This window comes from Pteropus vampyrus, unplaced genomic scaffold, assembly GCF_000151845.1.
Source record: "Pteropus vampyrus isolate Shadow unplaced genomic scaffold, Pvam_2.0 Scaffold216, whole genome shotgun sequence".
Taxonomy (NCBI): domain Eukaryota; kingdom Metazoa; phylum Chordata; class Mammalia; order Chiroptera; family Pteropodidae; genus Pteropus; species Pteropus vampyrus.
Genome location: NW_011888997.1, coordinates 3,215,320 through 3,217,340, shown reverse-complemented (window position 1 = coordinate 3,217,340; position 2,021 = coordinate 3,215,320).

Here is a 2,021-nt window from a genome sequence, read left to right as displayed (position 1 = left end):
TTTAGCAAAAAGTTCAAATATGTATCTGCTAAAATTGCACTCATCAAAGTCTCCAGTGTCCTGCGTGGGTGGAGATAAGGGGCCGTATCGTACAAGCTGGACTCCTAGGTAACTGGGTCTCAGGTCAGCTGAGGCTGTACAAGGGTTCACAGGAGAGGCAAGAACTTTGAGCAGGTTCCTCCATGTCTGACTCTTCAGAGGGGACGATGGGCTGCTGCATGGAGGATAACTGAAAAATAACCTTCCTGGTCTGGTAAGATTTGGTGCCAATTTAAAGACTTCTTTCAACAACTATTTAGTATACTTACAACATACCAGCCACCTTTCTAGGCAAAAGTAGTATTGATGAAGACAAAAAATATACTACGTAACTTCAGTGATAAGAACTGTGAATAAATGGGACAAAATAAGTGACAAAAGAAGGGATACGGCACTTCAAACCTGAATCACAAAAAGGTTAGTCATGCAAAATTTAGGTAACAATAGACCAAGTAGCAGAAATAGCAAGCCAAGTGCAAAGGCTTTGAGACAGAAATAAAGCAGCTTTGGCTAGAGCAATGCAAGGGAAAAATATAAAGGTCACAGAGAACTGAAGTCAGATCATCATAAAAATATGATATAATGGTAAGCCACTACGGATTTAAACGAGGCTGTCAACTGGCCTCTTCGAATCCTAAAGCAATTACCTTTCCGGCTGTGTAGAGAAGATGAATGGGATATAGGCAGAGAAGGGGAGTAGGGGCAAGAGAGAATCGTTAGGAAGGCACTGTAAGAGTCTGAGAAATAAAGATGGCCTGGCCTAGGTGGTGACAACGGAGACGAGGCAAGGTACAGATTCAGAAGAGCCCACAGGACTTGCATATAGACTAGATACAGGGATTACAGAGAATAGAGTTGAGGATTTGTCTTTTAGTTTGAAAAAAATGAGTATTAGGTAGTCCCAGTTATTAGAATAAGTAACAAGAAGGAAACAAGTTTGGTTGAAAAATTAAAATTTTATATAGGTAAATCTCTCCTTCCCATTCCACCCTTGCTCTGGGGCTTCCCTTCTGTGTTCTAATGTCTAGTAGGTCATGGAAACCCAAATTCTTGCCTACTTTTTAGTAATTTACCTTATGAATCATTACTTCCCATTTTTAGTGTCATCCAGAGATTTCTTCTAAGAAACCAGGATTGAGTGTAGGTCATCAATTCTCTTGAGACTTTTTCATGTCAGTAAATAAATTTCAACACATTCTTGTTAATGGCTACAAAGTAGTATAGTAAAGGTGTACTATAATTTATAACAGGTTACATTTTTAATAGTTCAATAGAATTTAGCTTTCTTTGAGGCTGAGGTGGAGGGAAGTGAATATGATTTTTCAGAAGCAGCAACAAAATGAGGAATTGAAAGTGCAGACCAAGGGAAGATATTTCTTTAGTAGGTACTTACATTTTACACCTGTATATTTTAAAACAAAGTAATTCCTAATGGGTTCTGTATGTTACTGTACCTGTTGATCTCTTACACTAGGGATATTCCTGAGGAAGAGGAATTACTGGAGCAGGAACGTTCTCAGGAGGCTCAGCTTTTCTTTGCTTATCTATCGGAATGCATGATTTTTAGTGTGACTTGGTATCGCTTAGATCAGTGTGACTTTAAAGTCAGTGGAGTTTCTGAAGAAACAAATGAGACATCTAACAAATTTACCTGTGGAAACGAGGCTGGAGTATGCAGCTAACTGATAACTATTGAACAGTATTTTATAGGTTGAATCACTTCATATAATTAATGAGAGAATGGAACTTAGTCAAGTGGAAAAGAACTGATTTTAGTTTATGGACCGTGCATATGACAATAGTCCCGTAAAATAATGGACCTGAAAAATTATTATCACCAAGTGACAATGCAACCATTTTAGCTGTCATAGCACATGTGTTAAATGTTTTTGATGATGCTACTATAGATAAACCTGCACTGCCTGTCATAAAATTATAGTAAATATGTATAGTACATTATACTTGATAATAAATGACATTGG